Source organism: Pyxicephalus adspersus, chromosome 4, assembly GCF_032062135.1.
Source record: "Pyxicephalus adspersus chromosome 4, UCB_Pads_2.0, whole genome shotgun sequence".
NCBI lineage: Eukaryota > Metazoa > Chordata > Amphibia > Anura > Pyxicephalidae > Pyxicephalus > Pyxicephalus adspersus.
Window position 1 is genome coordinate 130,953,940 of NC_092861.1, and position 20,180 is coordinate 130,974,119.

At 36.1% G+C, this 20,180-nt stretch overlaps 1 protein-coding gene across 5 annotated transcripts in view; it reads right to left on the reverse strand.

Annotated features, from left to right (window-relative positions):
• Positions 1-20,180, reverse strand: part of PLCB4 (phospholipase C beta 4) — a 190,560-nt gene that overhangs the window by 132,299 nt on the left and 38,081 nt on the right. For all 5 annotated transcript variants that reach the window (XM_072409636.1, XM_072409635.1, XM_072409639.1 and 2 more), the window contains exon 2: positions 13,828-13,885. The gene's annotated coding sequence lies outside the window, so the exon portion shown is untranslated. The remainder of the gene's footprint in view (positions 1-13,827; positions 13,886-20,180) is intronic.

Here is a 20,180-nt window from a genome sequence, read left to right on the forward strand (position 1 = left end):
CACTGCTAAAGAAAACATACAGAAAGCGTAAAAGCACTATTTTCTAAAAGAAAAAAAACCCCTAATATTTTAAGATACAATATGGTATAATAAACAAAATATGATTTTGGTATGGTTTACATCTACTTAGTAGATACAAAGCATGCCGGGTTCACCTTTGAAACAGCCCAGAACTAGTTTTATCCTAATTGACTAATTGTACAGACAGATAAGAGAAAAGGAGGAAGTGTGTACCTCCTCTTATCCATGTAGCTGTAAATAATCTGATCAGGTCATAGAACAGATAATTATATATCAGTTTAGTGCTAAAGTGATGCTGTTGCCTCGAACTCCTGGCAATGATATATAAAAAAAATTGTAATATGAAATTCTAACATTCACCGCATGCAAGTATGTTATATATTTGCCAAACTAAACATTTCAAAAAACAGTAAATGATATGCAAAGCACATCAATGGCCTTTAAATACCTTTCAATTGGAAAAATAAAAACCCTAAACCGTAGCAAACACCTGGAAATGAAACACTGTTCACTGCTAGTGCATGTTGGCCAACAAAGGCTGTGTAATCTCCTTTTATTAATGTAAATTAAATAGGAAAACCCCCCAACAAATAAACAAAACTTAACATACTAGTCTGACTGCTTCAGTCATTTATTTACTGATAACAAATATTTGACTAGTGTTTAAACACCACACTAATGCGTACTGAACAATCACCCCAGAGTGCTGGCAGCCAACCAACCACTACCTATGCCCTCCCTGGATCTCTGCAGCATGGTTAGTTCCTTAGACATTGTACTACCCCAGCAACAATTCCACCTTGCAACAATTTGCAGGATTAGGGATAAAATAAACAGATGACCTGCTTTGATATATAGTGGAAGGTGGGAATTGCAGAAGTACAGGTTTACAACAAAGTTATACCATTAAACTATAAATATATAATGTTGCAAATGATCAGTACATATATTATATGGAATTATGCTTATGTTCCTTGAGCAGATTAGACGAAGGACCCCCAATACTGCAAGCCACTATGATAATCAATAAGCTACTGTAAACCTGTCCACTAGTTCTATTAAAAAAACTCCTACATCATAGAATGCAGGAGAAAATTGACTTTTTATAACATTAGTCCTTGATTGTATTTACAAATTTCTGTGAAATAATTTAGACTTTTATGTACTACGACAATAGTATTTAGGTGGATCTGGAACTGGACTAGCAATTTGGCAAAATCTGATGATCCACTAGAAGTCAAGAATAGACTGCTTGAACCTTCTATGAGGTTTGTACTGCAGCCTCATCTATCCATCATGCCAAGCCATTTGTATTGAATTGTGTCTGTGGAAAATAGTAATTAAATCTTATTTTCTAATCTTATCTTATTTTATTTTCCAACAATGATATATGTGTGAAATGAACAACACCTCTATTAAACTATCACACATGCTTTACACACAAAGTTTTAAATGTCTACACACTACTTCTCTATAACATGTACAACAAAACATGGTATAGAGTGGAAGCCTGGAAGCTACTTGCCAGCTTACCAGTCCACCCTGGCTTCTATTTTGGAAAACCTTGTTGAAAAATATATATTATAAATTCTAAACCAGGGTCCCTCCAGAGGTTGTTAGGGGGTTCTTGAGCAGTGGCTGACTGAGCGCCAATTTAATGATTACAGAAATTTCTGAGAGAAGAGAACTTTTCCTAATGATACCCAAACAAAATTGTTTGCAGCAGGGGTCCTGAACTTAATTTTAAGGGTTCTTCAAGGGTAAAATGTTTTGAGGGCTGTTCTAGAGTGATTTTTTTCCCATGACCTTTTAAATCCACAAAATTCATTTACTTGCTCATAAAGATTATATTCTAGCCATGTTTGCCAGCAAATTAAGAGAATTTTTACCAATGATATCCAAAAAATTGGTTGCAGCACGTGCCCTGAACTTTATTTGAAGGGTTCTTCAAGGGTAAAATGTTTTGAGGGCTGTTCCAGAGTGATTTTTTTGTCCCATAACTTTCAAAAATGGAGAAAGATGGAAAAAGATGCATCACCCATAAATGCTAATACTGACATCTCATTACTATAAAACGAATTGGCATAACATTCCTGCTTAGGATAAAAAAGTTTTGCTTTGTTTTTTCCAATAGTGTTACCATGTTTGCCACGAACAGAATAATGAAAATATTATATGATAATCCTTTTCTTTGGTATAAGTAATCTAATTCTAACCAAAGTGCAGCCCTTTTAATGATTTGAATAATAAATCTAGCAATTTGTCCACCTGTGCTGTACGGACAATATGGTATAAAAGAGAGGACAACTATTCCTGAAAGCTTGGTGTTACGTCCTCACAACAAGACTGTGTTCAAGCCACAGCGTGTAAAGCAATGCTTGCTTGTTTATGTTGCTAGGAGAAAAATATGGAGGAGAGGAAAGACCATGGATATGAGTGATTAATTGCCCAGAAATTAGTTACTCGTACATATAACACAGAACACCTTACGCTCCATTGTGGTTTATAATACTTGTGTCATGTTTAACTTTGTTTACTGCATTTTCTATTCTTTGTGTGTCAAGTACATTGACCCTGCGGAATGCACACACAGTTTTGTCAATATGTAAAGGCCTTTCCCTAGTGACTTCTTACCAGGCAAATTATACATATATATATATTCTGGAATTTACCACATTATATTTCCCTAGATACAGCATAGAATAAAAAGATATTCTGCAAAACTACTCTAGTAATGTGTATTTTCACCCACAGTTCTTATAAAACATTACTATGACATAGTAGGATATATGACTTCATAAGCAAACATACTTAGAAAAAGCTAAATTAAAACATGAAATTTAGTTTCTAGCAACTGATATTTTTAAAACAACTATGTCAGTAGTTCTCTGTAGAAGAGGATTTTTTACCCCTTTCACGGATAGCCAGTTATCTCTTACCTTCCTTCCAAACCCGAGTCATTGCTGAGTCCGCAGAGGACATCTAATGTCTTATCCATAAACCTGGACCTCCTTCCTACTCCATGGCTGCAGCCATACCAGGTATTTGTTAGTCCACATAGGCACTGATATCCCTACCTCTCATCAAACCTCTGCTGCTGGCCAGAAAGGGAGGAATAAGTGCAACAAGTGCATTATTTAAAGCTAAATTACATTACTTTCTATTCAAAGCGTTTCGTTTTCTTTTCTTACCTTTCCGGTGGCTTGTGTCTCCTAGTTTAAGCCCAAACCCCTAAGTTATCTTGAGTTCTGCACTGATCTAGGATGTAAGCGACATATGGAAGGATGGGCTTAATGAACAAGAACAGGCATTGGCTTATGCTGTAGTTAGTGATAGTGTTTCAGTGCTTGAGTTATAATTTTATGGGGTTTTTTGTTTGCCTAACCTGGGTCACTGTTATCTGATGCAAATTAGGTGACTGCAAACAAAGGGTTAAAGCTCTAAACTGGTTATAGCAGCTTTCTACACAAGCTCTCCACAGCTCCCATTCAACTGAATGGGATCGGTTGGGAACTATTTTGTATAGCAGTGGCTATGATTACGGCACAGTTCCGGAAAGCTACAAGTTGCTTCTGGTCGCCTGGTTGTTTTTCCTCTTCTCAAGGAAGACCTCAACCTTAGCTGCTCTCAATCTCATTCAACTGCACAACAAAGTGTCTGTTAAACGCGTTGGTTAAACTAAATAATACTTGAACAAGGGAGTTTGGAAGCCTTAGTCTAGCCTTTGACCTTTCTTGAATATTTCTAAGGTGCTCTGGATTAGATTTTTATGTAGATTGCAGCTTTCTGCAACTATCCTGGTATCAGCAGCTCAGGATGTAAGTCCATGACTAGAATCCTGAACACCACAGTCAGCAGTGGGACAGAAATATGAATCTATCATAAGCCATAATACATGGGAAAACACATTGCCTAGCTAGATTGGAAGAGTCAGCTGCACTCCTGAACACCGCAAATTCCTTGTGGAAGATTCCTTCTTACCCTCCACAAACTACATCCCCAAAAGTCTTTGAGTACTAAATCATGACAAGACAAGTAATTCAGCTTTAAACACACATCTAATAGAGGTATTATAAGTTTCCCACTGTAACAATTTTCCTCCTAGATTTTAAAATGTAAGCTCCGAAAATATATCAACAAAGATGTCAATGACATATCATCAATGACCATTTGGAAGGCAGCAGATATTTTATTGAGCACAACTCGTAAAAAAATGTTTTTTTACATTATCTCCCCCATAATTGCTATACACTGGGGTATTACTATAATGCAGTCCCACTTTATTCCATTGTGCTATACAATATTTTCTATATTCCAGTTCTAAGCCCTACAAAGGGAATACCGTAACAAGCTAATTATTAACAGTGCTATGATTTATATAAATGCACTACAGTTTCATTTCCTCCAATTACCAGCAACCAATAAAATACTCATATCCAAACATTTACACAGCAACTGATTTGTGTAATAAGGACGGAGCACAGCCTGGGCTTCATCCCGTGCCAGCTTTGTGCAAAAGTCCTTAAAAAGTTTTGTAAAAGAAAACACTTTACCGGAGTGGAGTCAGTGTGCCGCCCTCGGTTGTCTCCTCTTCATTGTCCTTTTAAGAATTTCTTCTCTATCTAAAACATTTTCATCCTCCAGAGTTTATGGAAAGCAGATAAGGACAGCAACTACACTGCTCTGCTGCAAACTCTTCATGTTTACCACAAAGAGCTATGAATGCAAATAGGCTTTGAATATACAAATTAAAAACACTAGTTTAAAACCGCTTGGAGATTTGCATTAAGGAGAACAGTATTATCAAGAGAAATAGATTATGTTTTCATTTATCCTCAAAACTGATTCTCATGTAATGAAAATGTCCCTATTTTGTCTCTAATTACCCTATGAGCTGTAGGAGGGGGTATCAAAGGAATTTCAAATGTATTCAATAAAACATTATGTGATGCAAAATCTGAAATTTCCTAAACATTTCTCATTTACCTGTTACAAAAAAAGGTTCAGTTTACAATACTTACCCTGTTGTGGTATAAAAGTTAAACTTTTTTTCGTGATTTCCTGACACTCATTTTGCCCACTTCCATTTATAGTTCTGCGATGTACAAAATCTATTTACACAGACAGCATAGTAAGGTCAATGAACTTAATTTTTATCAATTTGCAGCTTAGTCACTGACCTGCCTCCAGATTACCAACTAAAGAATATAGGACTATCACCACTACATCATCAATATTTTCCTGCTCTTTTTTCCAATTAAAGCAGCCAGGTGATATGTTGGTAGTGGGAGCATTTTTTGGAACTCCTTCTATAACAGGAGGCCTTATGCAACTAATGAACGGGACAAAGAAGTTTTCTGCACCATGAACTGCAAGTGTTGGATTAAGGGGACACATAAAAGTATAGTAAATATTCCTAGTGAGCTCGGGATTGTTAAGTCACTAGGAGTTAAGTGTTACATGACAGGCACTGGCAACTCATTTTGCCCGTACTGGCCATTGTTCAATAATATTGTCCACCTCTGGTTTAAGTTACAAAGAACAAAAAGAAGCCTTGTGTAAGCAAGAAATTATCACAGGAACCAACAAGAATCCACCTTTTACTAATCTGCCTTCGGAAAACATGCATTTGGGCTATCGTGCATTCTGCGCCCTCCCTGCACTTTGCACTGGTATAAAATAACCAAGTCCAAAGAACTCAATTTTTTTATTAATTTATATTGCTCAAGAAACAATGACAAAATCTGCATTCAAAAGGGTTATATGTCCAAAGAAATAGAAAAGAGCAGTACATTGAAAAGGGCTAACATATAAAGAAATACATAGAAATAATTCTAATGCTCTGGTCCTGAAAACTTGCCAGTTTAATCAAATTCTTTCTAAATAAAGATAGTTTCCTAATCTCTTTTATATTGCCTTCTGAGCTCTTATCTGTTGGAGCAGCCAGAAAAGTCTTACTGCGCACAGCAGCACATTCCCCTTTTAACAGAAGTCTGAGGTTTCATTTTCATTTGTGCCAACAAGGTACCAATGATTCCCTTACTTCTAGAGATGACAAATGGTCTGCATCCATGTAATAAGACACACATTCAGCAGAAGATATTTCTTATCCATTAGGAGAGACATTGTAAAATATATCAAACATCATACAGCTCTGACATTAACCTGAATGACTGACAAAATACAAACACCTTTGGTACAATCGATGTAAGTGGTACAGCATGGTATATCTGATGTCATAAACAAATATGGCACAGGGAAAAAGCAAAAACAGATAAATGGATAGCTCAATATGTAACATGGATCATGTGTATGTTTCACTCCACCCAGTTGAGTTGGATCTCAGCAAGTTCCAATAGCAAAAAATGGCAGTTATGTGAACAGATGTATTCCCCCAGTGTTCTCCTACCTACAAAGAAGTTAATATTTCATTTTAGTGACCTTGTCATATTGTTATAGTCACTGCAGGTTGCTGTACCTTATATCAGTCACAGAGTTTGATGATTGAAACATGTTAGAGAGCCTTATGACCTTATGATATCTTCCCAAATGTCAAGCAATTACTGTTACTAAACACTCAGAATTGCCATTTATTTTTGGTGCCGTTATGAATTATACTTTACCTTCCTGGCCTTTATGGCTTGACGTTTTCAGTATGGAGCTTCAAAATATATTGTTGGTATATATATTTATTGGGTTTGTAACAAAATTATTGTCCATTACGTCCGATGTTTGTCCACCACTGTCCAAGGTTAAAATCTTAGCCAGGATCCTATCTACATGAAGTCTGTATGTTCCCCCAGTGTTTGTGTGTGTTTACTTTGGGCACTCCGTTTGTCCCCACATCCCAAAAATGGACTGGCAGGTTTATTGGATTGCCCAACCAATGGGCTGTAGACTGTGTTATTGACATTGAAAAAATATTTTATTTTAGGCAAGCATCAAACCCTTTCTTGAGGCATCTACTGGAGTTACATCCATACCCACAGCCGCACAGAACAGCAGATCATCATGAAGTCAGAAATCATGCTGGCCTGTCAGCAACTTTTTCCAAGCACTGAGCTGCACATTCACAGTCTCTGAACAGTGTAACTCGTCATTTCAACCCACCCAAGAACACCAGACAACTATTATAGCAACGGAAGGGCGAGGAATATTATGGCTGGAGGAGCTGCTTTACTGGGTAATTATGCCATAATGTGCAAATATGATGTGCATATTTAAATTTTATGGAAAAACCATAGGCATCTGCAGGGGACTTTACATCTGCTTTATTAGGTACATTGTAAAACCCTACAGAATTTGTTGATGACGCATATGTAAAAAATAAAAATATAGACACGATTCCGCCTAATTTTAAAAAATAGCCTATTCCTAACGTGTATCCTCAACTAGTATAAAAACTTCCTTGGTCTGTTAAAAGGCAAAAAAAAATTGATTATGGATATTCCTAATTGTTATGTTTTAGCTCTTCTAATTAGAATTAATCCGAAGCAGTCAATCAGAATCCCTTATGAATAAGTTGGATTTCAGCATAGTATATTCTGATAGGCTGCAATGAGTTTTACCACTTAAAGTGAACCTATTATCACATTTTTTAATTTATAAAAAAAAGGTGCATTACGCTAAGGCCCTGATTTATTAAAGCTCTCCAAGGCTGGAGAAAATACACTTTCATCAGTGAAGCTGGGTGATCCAGCAAACCTAGAATGAATCTGGTCCAGAATTGAAAACATCTGCTAACAAATAGCGAATGACTTTTCGGAAATCCATTCCAGGTTTGCTGGATTACCCAGATTCACTGATGAAAGTGTACTCTCTCCAGCCTTGGAGAGCTTGAAAAAATCAGGGCCTTTATATGAGGGAAAAAATGCATGACTTTTGTCTTCTTTGAGATCCAGGATGCATAGAAGGAGCTTTCTTCTAATGCCACACCATGGTGGTAAAAAAAAGGGAGAAAAGAGCCTCCTGGCATACTTGTCCATGTCACATATCCCAGGAGGCTGTGTGCCGCTCCTTATGTGCATGCTGGAGTCCAGGCTTTCCTATAATGTAAAAAAAAGTGCTAGATCTTACAAATGCGCAGTGAGATCAGCATTTGTTTTCCCATTTTCTAAAAGCCAGTATCACCTGATCTCACGCCTAGTGCAAGATCAGGTGATGTTGGAAGAAGAACCCAGAAGAAGATGGTGGCGCCCAGTGTCCAGCCTGTGCCAGAATGAGGAGGAAAGACGGGACATCGCCAGTCCAACTGGACTAGGATCATGGAGAGATCAATGGCTTTCCACCTGTAAAGTTAATTTTAATTTATTTTTAATCTTTTCATTTTCAACTAGGACATTAACTATTTTCCCTGCAATTCCACCTATATTTTACAACATCATTCTATTTTCAGCTACCAACAGTGCTAACATTTACATGAAAATCTACTAAATGACTGCAATCTGTTTTTTTTTTTTCCAAGTGACAAAATGTCCTCCACCTTCTAACACTGAGTGGGTTAAATGGCTAGAAAAGTTTTTAATAAAATAAAAGCAACAGAAGGAAAATGAACTAATAAGAGCACAAACAGCAGTATCTTAAAGGAAATAACTTCAACACTAGTCTTGTGTTTTTCATACTTGTCATCTCCTATACCTTTCATCTAAGTTCTGTCTGTGATAATGGCATTAAAATATTCCTTCCAGCAAGGTTATCCGTCCTCCCGAGTAAGTCAATGCTCTCGATAAAAGGAACACCATTTTATCATTTTGCTTTGTCTCTTTTTTACAAGTAAACCCACTGTGCCCCAGTTCTGATCTATGTTCCCTTGTACATCCATTGGCGCTGTTATCTCCCAGGGTGCCCGCTTGGTAGTTGACACTGATTCCTTCAATTTATTATGCAGCATTAAGCCGGAATATATGTATAATTTTGAGCTTATTTACACATAAACAAATCATTATGTCATTAGCCATGTAACATTGAAAGAGGGCTGAGGAGAAAGGTTTTTCTAAATTGACTATAAATCTAATAACAGTCAGTGTAACTCATCCTAGAATTAGAGAATGTATACAGATATAATCACGAGTATTAGTACAGGATTAAAGATTTTTACACAAAAACTACACAAGAATTTTGAATATCCTGTGCTTTGTTTTTTATCCCTAGCAAACGATATTTTGGAATATTCTATCAACTATTTAGAGAAATCTATTTCAGCTCCACAATTTCCACTGGCTACTCAAATAAATGTTCCTACCGGCTCCTATGCAGGACTAACTAGTTCCTGACTTCTAATCCAAATACCTTTCATTTCATAAAATATAAACATTTTAGTATGATGTTCTTGATGCTTTTTTACTAAAAACAAACATTAAATAAATAATATTAAACATTAATATCCTGTTAATTTCCCAAATGGCAAACAACCTTTTTGGAAGACAAAGGATCCCTCCTTTATTAATTTAACAGATGGTGGATGACTCTCCAATCCAGTGTTTCTCAGCCTTTTTACATGGGGAACCCTGGAAATAACTTTTAGGTCTTCAGGGAACACCTACTATAATAACTATATCCACAGCTTACAGTATATTAGTGTGGTGGCCGAAAGGAAAAATGCCTGTTATATTTCGGACCTGTGGAAAGAATGTCATCCTTACAGTTAGCCAAAAAGATCTATCAAACTGACCTGAGAGGCATACATTGCTCATTGCTCAAGAAACCCCTAGCAATCTCTGGAAGAACCCTGGTTGAAAAACACTGAACTAGATGGAATCCAAATGGCCACTTTTTGTACATTTAATGGGAGGTCAATGACTCTCTAACCAGTGACTAGTGAACTACATGAGGTTGTCACTATGTTGACTTTGCAGTACAATTCTTCAAAGGCCACAGACAAGCTAGTATGGAGTATGAAGTTTTCTTGAGACAATATGGTTGTGTTTATCATGCATTATAGTTTTTAAGTTTTTACTGATATTAAGGGTCTATCCATGTACAGTAGATGCCATGCATACATACATTTATCACAAATAATGTGAACAGTGTATGGACACCTGTGATCACCATGTCAAGCAATGATATAAATTTCCCCTGCATATTTACAAGGCAAATTCGCTTTTCAAAGTTAACAGTTTACTATTTTGCTTTCAGTCAAATACTGTAAGCCGCTGGGCTACCTAGCTAGGGCTGTGTGTTCATTTGCTAGTTTAGTATCTATACGCTTCAGGGGAAATAAAGTTTCAAGGAAATCATAAATTCCTTACAGCCACAGGCAAATACCCTATAATATAATATTACATTTAAAAAGAAACAAAACTGAAGAGCATCAGTTTTATAAGTCGTGTTGTGCTCAATTAATACTACTACAACATTTTTATTTTTGATATCTATATAATATATATTTTATATTTGATATAAATATTTTTTATTATTGATATCTACACAATGTTCTCTGAAAGGTGGTTTCTGAGTTATCATGTTAATGGTGGATGGTAGATTAGGTGTGCTAATCAGGATATTATGCAGCGAACAAATGTCTAAAACAAATATACTGGGTGCTAATGTATATTGGCATCATCAGATCACATTCACATTTCATTGGTGTGATTGTTTTACATTACTGACCTCCAGGTAGACCTCCTACTGTAAATATGTCCAAAATTAAATAAAAAATTAAATGGCCTACGCAATTTTAAAGAAAGCTTTTTAGACTACATGGAGCCATCACATTGACAAGGTATCGGTGCCATTGGTGTGCATACTTACACAATATGCCCAAACTAACAAACAAATTAAATAGCCAACACCATTTTAAACATACTTATTTTTTTAGACCACATTGCAACATCACATTAACATGTCATTCATGTCATTGGTGTGCTTACTGGTATACATTTCTATTAATACTGACCTCCAGATAGACCTCCTACTATAAATATGCCCAAACTAAAAGAAATGTAAATGCATGCCCCACACCATTTAAAGGATATTTAGCTTTTTAGCCTACATGTTGCCATCACAGGATCATCTAGGATATGTATAGACCGAATGCTGTGTAGACAGGTAGACATAACCAAGCAATTTCAACTTGTGAGGTCAGCTTTGAGATTTTTCCCTGACATCCAGCCTGCAGGAAAAGGGTTGGATAACTTTGGACATCATACTCGGATGTTACCCAACAGCTGTTGGTTGCATGTTTACAAACAACAGAATGTACGAAGAAACAATTATATTGCATTGGCACCTAATCCTCTTTATAGGGGACCTCAATTAGTAAGGCTGAAGGTCTGTTTTAACTTGTCTTGATATACTAGAACTCTACAATCAGTATTTAGGTATGGAAGACCCTGGAGTGCACCCTGAAGGTAACAAATTATGTTCTCTCCCTAATGTGGGTTCAAGCCACGCTATTAGGCCATGTCTTGAAGTTTTAAGTCAAAAACATTTTAAGAAACCTGTTCCACAGGTTTTTAAATGCATTTCAACAACACATCTTGCCATTTTTAAGATTCCTAGACACACATTTTACTGACAAACCTGTAAATCAAGTTTTCACATTTTTAGGCTGCTAATTTTATGATGCTGATAGGATCTTTAATCTGCTATTTACACAAATTTTTACTCAACAAGATAAGCTAGTGTGAACTTTGTGTATGAGAACCAAAGATCCTAGATAACAATGTTATGATGCCACTAACAAAGTATTTGAGAAGACAATTAAATAAATGCACACCGGTAATTAGCCTTTAAAAGATCTAACAACAATAGTTATAGAAATAAAAAAAGTTTCCATATTATTCTGTGTTTTTAATCTGTGGTCAAGTGGCCACCTAGCCTCCCTTCTCATCTTGGACACCTATGGAGGGGACATATCTCGATTGTAAGCAGGCAGACACAATTTATGTCACAGTGAAAAAAAAAACTTGTATACTGCAAACTATGTATATTAAATCACCCAGATTCCTACCCAGTCTATGCTACTACTCCACTGCTTGATGTCTTCATATGGTCAAGAACCACACTACCACTATAGTCTAAGACTATCTACTGTCAATAGCATAGACACACACTCCTAGTTCTGAAAAGGAAAGCAACATCTAACGTTATCTTTACATTGGCACTGTGCCTGCAAAACTTTAATCCATTGACTTTTGTCCCAAACATGTTTAAAACATTTCTGATTTTAGTTGGAAATTTTCAAAGAGTTTTTATCATTGAGTTATTTTGTAAAGATAAGTTTGGGCTACTTCCCTGGTACAATTCATATATGAAGAGTTATTAAACATTGCACTGTTGAGCTGGAGCAAACAGCATCCTTGTAGAAAATAAAATGAAGACAAACTCTGGGAGGCCTCAGTAAGCTATCATTGGGAATAAAAATTTCTAATAGAAGTAAAAATATCAAATATAGTTTGTAAATATTGCCTTCTACAGATATACTTGATAAAAGGTATCCAGTGGGTTTTTTTTTAAAATGTCCCCATTTTGTACTATACATCTGTGTTCAAAAGAATGGAATAGTTTCAGACACATAGGTTGATAAATTATATGCAATTCTTTTTTTTCCTTTAAAACATGCTTTTTTGCTATTTCCCATTCTTGTTAGTCAATTAAGCTGTGCATAACACTAAGGACCAATAGGGCAGTATGGGAGATGTACATACACGAGGGAAAGCTTAACCTTTGCAAGAAAAGTCAAGTTGTGCAAATGAATTCAGCTGAGTGTAGCTCTGCATTTGCTGATTGTGCTAATATGCAGTTTTTACTGAAGGTAGTGTAAGAATGCCAAGGTCTCGTCTCAACTGTTTCAGGCATCTAAGTGTTGAAACATCTGAAAGGCACTGCAAAAGTAGATACAACTGAACAGTATCTTTGGATGTTTCAGCTTTACTTCCCTTTTCTTCAGTTTCAGCACGGATGACCCGAGTCAGTGCCATATTGGCCTGTGTTGCCCTATGTGTTTTGGAAATTAAAGCAAGAAAAGAGGAAACATGCCATGGTTTCCATGCAAGTCTTAAGCTTGCTCAAAGCCAGTGGTGACTGTGTCCAAAACCTACAAATATTCTTCTCATAGATTGTACAAGCCAAGGCTAGAAGAATCAGTAAATTGTAAAAATAAAATGATACACTTTTTGTTTTAATCAGGTGAATATTTTTTTGCCTGCAGAGGTTGGAGGCTTAAGGGTTCAGATCTGTTTCGGGATTAAGTGATCCCGCACGGCTGGCACCTTGCTGCTCTGTTATTAAGACCGCAGAGCTGGAAGCAGCATCTGCAAATTTGACAGCTCAGTGTCAGTGAGGACATAGCCTTAGTTGTATCTCTAGGCAAAACTCTTTTTTTCAGTGGGGAAAGAATGAATTTAGGGGAAATTCATATTTGTTGCAAGAACATAAGATTAACAGGGGCGATTCTTTAAAAGCATTTTGAGAAGTTGCCCTTTGCTGCTGTTTTTTTTTGGGAAAGACTATGATTAGAAATTTACCCAGGGGTACACAGAGAGTAAAAAATAAGGTGACTTGGGTTTTAAATTTTTTCGACATAAAACAATTGGGTTGGTTAGACATAAACTTTGTTGAAGTCTACACACACACACACACACGCACACACACAATTTTAAACATAGGAAACAAACTGAACTCAAACCTGTCATTGACCTTAAAATCCTTTGCAAATTGTTAGTTTCTTAATGAAATTATTATTTAGGCATGAGGGTATTGGGGGAATGTGCGAAGAGTGAAAATCAAGGTTTACTTTATGCAGACAGGACAAGCACAGCATCTTGTGAAATGATCACCTGGCTTTAGGCAAAGCCAAGCTTTTACCTTGAATATGCAGGTTACTGATTTTCTGTAGATCTCATGGTAAGAAATTCATTCTTTCCTGCAAGTGAAAAGAAAAAATTGTGTTAAGCACTATGACAATGCTGATATGCTATATATATGTTTATCTCCACGTTAAATGGAGAATAGGTTATTAAAAATCTCCCCAACAATGATGCAGAAAACAAAAACCTGACAAAGATTCCAAACTGGATAAACATTGACTTTTTGGGTAGACTTTAGTTTACGCGTCCCCTTATTTGTGTAAAAAAAACATGTATTACTATCTTTAAAGGATGACATTTTCTTGATTGCCTTTACATATGCTTAATGTAAAACATGTTCACATAGTGACTCAGTAACAGTATTTCACGTAAATATTGTGCTGCAAGGTTTACCATAGAATGCTGGTACAATTTGAGACTATTCATTTCCTGATTTTCACAGTTGTCATCATAATAATTTCACCTAACAAGTATGACAAATGCAAACGTTAACAAAATATACTATTGTATTGGTTTTTTTTCATTTTAAGAAATTTCTCAAATTCCCTTCAGATCATAGTTAGACATTAGTGTCTTTTATGCCTTCAATGCAGAATAAATATGTAGGGATGCTTCCACCTCATTAACAATCCAAACCACTGCTTATTATTACCCAATATATCAATCATTAATAAGCCAACCACCTAACAGAACCATTCTTGATCTGAATTAAACTTCATCACTGTACATTATCTCATCATTGGATATCATAATCCCCAAATAGTCCTCATCACTGTACTTTGCCGTCTTATTTCATCAACTAAGACCATCCACCATTACTGCACTACTCTCTTTTATATTATAAACTTAAGCCAGCTTCTATCGAGTTACTATATCCTTTATTTTAAACGGAAAACCACTCTCCACCATCACACAACACCATTATTATTATAAACTTAACCTGCATTACTGTACTGAACCATTTGGGTCAAACCATCATTTATTACTCTACTACTCCATCAACTATCCATTTTCAATCATTCCACAACTGTATCCCAAAATATAAATTTACCCCATACTCGAACACTGCACTACTGTATTCAAGATTTCAAAAAATCCAGTTATCCTCCTATATTCTATCTTATGAAATCAAACCACTGTCCATCACTGAACTCTTCTATTTTCTATTATAAATTCAAACTATTTTTGATCATGCACTGTCATCCTTTATTTTGTTCTCAGAACCACCTTCCATCACTGCACTTCTATATAACTATTCCATGGCAACCTACACCCCTGTATTGCTCCAGCTCACATTTATAATTGAATATTCCGAATCCACACTCAAGCACTGTAGTGTAAAAAAAAACAAAAAAAAACACCTCATTCAAACCTATACAGTAACTAGGGCACCCCTTACTTCTGTGCCATTTAAAGCAGAAGTATTGTTCTGCTTGCGAAATCTGTGAGTAAGCAAGTCTTCATTGCAAAAAGGAACAGGTGATGTCCCTTCCGCAATAAAACATATTTACTGTCTGCAATCTTCTTTTTTTTAAAAAAAAGTATGCGCAGCTCAGTGTATGGGGTCGGGGTTTGCTGAGTATATGGCATCCCCAGAGGCTGCCGGTACTGAATAAATGTCCATGAGCATGCACCATGAGTTGTGTTATCCCAGGCAATCAAGATGGCCAAAGATACGACATTCAGAAGCATAAAGGAAGAAGATGGGGTGCACATGATGGAACAAGGGGACAAGGGAGTATCTTAAAAAAATTGCAATCAGGCAGGTATGTTTATTTTATTGCAGATGGGACATCGTCAAACCCTTGAGCAAAAGCACCTGTCCGGTTACATTTATTTTAATTGTATCCCCTACCACTCCACTCCCACATCAAAAACACATATTATTCCCCAACAGTGAGCAACCTGTTATATGTCAATAAATCAGTGTATCACACCAACCTCAACATGTGCCAACCTATATTGAATCACAATCCAAAACCATGCATTTTAAGTCTTTCATTCTATCCCATATCACTTCCCAAAATATTATCAATCACTGATAAATGGATAAATAAAACAATATATTGGTTAGTTCTGGACAGGAATTGCAACTTCAGCTACTTAAAGCAAACAATGCATTTATTTATTTATTTAAACTGTTACAAACCCCCAAAAGAATACAAAATACACAGAGATGCCACAACCTTTCAAGATAAAAATCATTACAACCATTGTCATCTGAAATGTATTACCTAGCAGCAAAACTAGTTCTATGTATAGTTTGACGTGTCCACAACCACAGGAACTTGGTGGAGGTGGAAAAGGTAAGCGGAAAAAAATAAAGGCGTTAGTATATTTGCACAGCAATTACTGTGAGATCCGGGAAAGTTATTTGTTTTGTATCTGAACCAATTGAGGTTTTCTACTTTGGGTGTTGACAAGGCACAACTACCCAATGACTGAATTACCTCTCTGCCTTTTTCAAGCCAGTGGATTGAAATGAACGATCCCCTTTAATATCTTAAAAGAAACAGGATTACAAAGTCAGGGTAATACAAGTAGTCTTGCTTTCCTTGCCAGTGCCGCCACAATGTCTGTATATTCTCAATTTAAAAAAAAAAGTGTAATGACTCCTAATGCATAAAACTAAAACTGAACTCCGGTATACTTAAATACAAAAAAAATGTTATAAAACTAAAATATCTGTTTATAGAAAGAGTTGCTCTAAAAATGCTCATTGAGGAAAGAAGATTAAAGAAAAGCACAGATGGATGGAATGGGCTTAGGTACATCAGTAGATGTACACAGCTCCTTATAACTTCATCTTTTCATCATGATATCATATTGTGATATTAAAAAGTTCTGACCATATCACTACAAATAACTGTTTTTAAAGTTAACAAACTGAATTTATGTTGACTTGTTGTACCCATACCTACAAAACCTACCTTAAAAAAAAAGGTTCGGGTTATAAATACATTTTAATAGAAATGGTAATGTACCCACTTAGACACCACAGAAGAGCCTATGCCCCTGAACATAATTCATATATTGTATTGTATGTAGATTCTAACCACCCCCCGCCCCCAATTACCATGTTTTATACAGGTAGTCCCCGGGTTACATACGAGTTAGGGACTGTAATTTTGTTCTTAAGTTGAACTTGTATGTAAGTCGGAACAGGTACATTATTTTAATAAATGCAATTAGGACAGATGTTTGTCTCAACATATTATAAGGCAGCATGTTGTCAGTTACTGTATAAAATCCTCAGTGTGAGTTAATCACAAACAAAGCAAAAAAACTAAGCTAAAAAAAAACTTTAAGTTAATGGAGCTGGCAGAGCAGAGGACCTGTGGTGGCTGAATATAGACTAGCATAACATAAAACTAAATCCTTTTCTGTGTCTGTAAGCATGCTACCATGGAAGGAGAGGGTAGGTTAGGTAAGTGTAAAGAAGTGTAGGAGAGGGTAGGGGCTATATAAATGTTTTCCTAAAGTTTAATTACACTTTCAGAAATAATAATTTTCTCTCCACTAAAACTTACAAAAATTTAGATAACATCCTGACCCAAATTTGGCAAGATGAATCACAGATAGGCTTTCTATTCCTACCTTAAAAATGTAGCTTCCTTGCAGTGCATTATATTTCTGCTTACTTTTGCATGGTGATACTCCGAAATAGTAGAACTCTCGAGTTATCCATGTGTTCTACGTTATGGAGAACTCAATGAAGAAGCCTAACCCTGGCACCTGGCTTTGTAATGGCTTTTGAAGTTGTTCAGAACTGGGAATTCTGGAGGAAATGCTTTTGATCTCCAAGAAAAAGTGAATAAACATTCCAGAAATCACATAAAAGAACTATCAGCTGAAAAAAAAAACACAGAAAGATTTCTTTCCATAAGTAAATATTGCTGGATCACATCTACCAGGTGGGAAAACAAGTCTTGCTGCTTTCTCTGAAGCTTCACTTGGTATGTGCAAAATACTACAAAAACTTTGGAGTAGACAGTCACATCTATAAAATTCTATTATACAGCTCAGTGTTTCTTAACCAGGGTTCCTCTATAAGTTTCTAGGTGTTGTCAGTTATAACTAACAGCAATGATCTTGTTTGGCTATCTATAAAAATTGCATTATTCCCACTGGTCAGCAAACTAAGAAGCGTTCTTCCCATTGACCACCATGCTAATCCATTGTGAGCTGTGGATCTAGAACTTAGCAGGGGTTCCCTATGACCTCAAAGTTATTTAAAGGGTTCCCTGATGTTAAAAAAATTTGAAAATTACTGATATAGCGGGTAAAACTTTTCAGAGGGTGCAAAAAAGAAAGTGACAGCCACAGTACCTAATGCATTTACAGGCAGTTGCTTGTTGGTGGTTCCTAAAAATCAATCACAAAACTTTAAAAGCTCTTTAATGTGCTTAAAACAAAGAGTAGACAAAAAGCCACTTTTTATGTTGCCAACAAAGGACATAAGTGCTGAAATCCATAGTGGAACATCAATCCCTGATTCCTGTTCAACTTGGTTTATTTACCGAGACACAAATTGGATGTGATGTTTGAGTACACAACTTTTCAAGGAGATTTTCAGAATTTATTGGAGTGAAAACATCACTCCGTATTTGGCTTTTCACATTGTACTTAGAAGAACATTTTACAGTATGAGACTTGGAGGTATGCAACCAAAAAAAATGCGTAATAAAGCTGTAACAAAAGTAAAACAAGGAAATGAAAAATGTACTCATTAAGTAAACAATGTAGGCAAAACAGACCTCAAATGAAAATGCCTTTCGGGTAATAAGTATTCCTTGTAAAGTACAGCACATTTATGAAATTACTGGCTTTACCACTTTATCACAGAAAAGAGAGAAGTTGCTATGACAAAGAGACAAAAATAAATGACATTTAAACTACTGGGGTTAGCCAGGCTGGCTGCTTGTCTATATACGACTTGGTCAAAATTTCATCTGAGTCCAAGTCTTTTATGATGGTTGCAGGTTGTCCCTGCAGCTGTAGGAGGACTAATATGGTAACTACACAACCTACATAGGACAAACATAAATGTATTATTAAATGCAAAACTAGTCATAAAATGCCTTATAAAACTCACTCAACAGATAATAAACAACGCACAGTTAATTATAGCTAAAGGCAATGTAAAAGTCCCATTTTACTCCAGTATTTATTAAATATGTTATTTAATTTATTTTTAAATGAATTTAGTAAATTTATTGCAATCTGTCTTAATTTAGCTCCCTCTTCAGCAGCAAACAAACTGGGAGAAGAATGAAGAAAGAATGTGGTCAAATCAGGGTTTTATGCTGATCTAACACTGCAAACACGCCACCAAGATTTTTTTTTTTTTTTAAGCTGGGTGGGAAGAAGCTCTAGGTGGTTGGCAGCCCTTGTATTGTGACACAACTTTTTAGTAACCTCACAAAAACAGCGGGGTGGTTAATGAAACGAGCCGGAGAGTGCACCTAGCTAAAAGGGGCCAGGGGCAAACACTGCAGCTAGGGGAATTATTTTCTTTTTTTTTACTTCGTCCTAAAGACACAATGGTAAATGAGAAGAAATCACATCAAAGTGAGCAACATTTTCATACCAGATCTGTCCTTGGAACAGATGCCCCCACTGGAGGATTTCCCTCACCTATTGCTCTGGTCACAGCCCAAAATGTTGTCTTTCTCTTTTTTTCTCACTCTTTCTCTCACTTTCTGTTTTATTGACATGGCCACCAGAATAAATAAAGACAAACAGTAACAAAAAATTCACCAAGGGTCGAACCCTTCCATTATTTATCCAAAACATAAAAAAATGCTTAAAAAATATTTTAAAGTGTTAATAGTTCATTCTGACTTCTACCGTTCCGTGTCTATGAAGGAAACCAAAGACTTAATGAGTCTGATTTATCAACAAATAAAAATATAGCAAAAAATAATTATTAATTATAATGAAAATGGCAGATGGCAGAAAGGGTTTTTTCATATTAACACAATATTTGTCTAATCCCTCTGCTGATCGAAACCGCTCAGTGGAGTTTCTATTTCAACTAAACAGAACTCCCTCTTCTACTTGGCAAGGCATACACAGCCTGGGAGCGAACTGGCAGAATACTTGGAAGAGCCGGGTAATCTCCCAGGTGTTAATGGAAACTCTCAAGTATAGGAAACACTCGGGATTTCCCAATATGTCGGAATAAATCTCTGGGCTAACAACAGCCTTTTGCTGTTCTCCCAAAAAATTCAAAGAGAAATTGTCTTCCTGACCACAAGGGCTGCACCAGGGAGAAATACTCTGGAGATTCTATTTAAACAAGGACAAGTATAGCATTATAACCTTGTCACACGTTTGGTTGGTTTGTTT